The sequence below is a fragment of the Bison bison genome, unplaced genomic scaffold, assembly GCF_000754665.1.
Source record: "Bison bison bison isolate TAMUID 2011002044 unplaced genomic scaffold, Bison_UMD1.0 scf7180017864516, whole genome shotgun sequence".
Lineage (NCBI taxonomy): Eukaryota > Metazoa > Chordata > Mammalia > Artiodactyla > Bovidae > Bison > Bison bison.
The window spans coordinates 4,505,143-4,505,756 of NW_011495069.1; the positions used below are offsets into that span (position 1 = coordinate 4,505,143).

Here is a 614-nt window from a genome sequence, read left to right on the forward strand (position 1 = left end):
CTGCCCAGGGAGCCTCTCACCTGCTCGTCTCTCCTTATCCTGTCTCTGCCCAGGGAGCCTCTCACCTGCTCGTCTCTCCTTATCCTGTCTCTGCCCAGGGAGCCTCTCACCTGCTCGTCTCTCCTTATCCTGTCTCTGCCCAGGGAGCCTCTCACCTGCTCGTCTCTCCTTATCCTGTCTCTGCCCAGGGAGCCTCTCACCTGCTCGTCTCTCCTTATCCTGTCTCTGCCCAGGGAGCCTCTCACCTGCTCGTCTCTCCTTATCCTGTCTCTGCCCAGGGAGCCTCTCACCTGCTCGTCTCTCCTTATCCTGTCTCTGCCCAGGGAGCCTCTCACCTGCTCGTCTCTCCTTATCCTGTCTCTGCCCAGGGAGCCTCTCACCTGCACCGGTTTTATTTAGAGGCCAGGATGGAGCAGTGAGGGCGGTGGGTCACTGGAAGAGGAGCTGAGAGACCCAGAGTCTGGGAAGGACAAGTCTGCTCAGCTCCTCTGGCTGTTTATGCCCAGTACATACCGTTGCCCCCGCTGCCTTCAAGATGCCAGTCAGACTCCACCAGGCCGTGTGCAGAGCCTGTGGGGAGAGGCAGGCTCTGGTCAGTGGGCTGTCTCCAGCCC

General features: G+C 60.4%; 1 protein-coding gene across 1 annotated transcript in view; it reads right to left on the reverse strand.

The window, feature by feature from the left end:
• The window catches only part of HSPG2 (heparan sulfate proteoglycan 2), an 82,302-nt gene that overhangs the window by 7,051 nt on the left and 74,637 nt on the right, over positions 1 to 614 (reverse strand).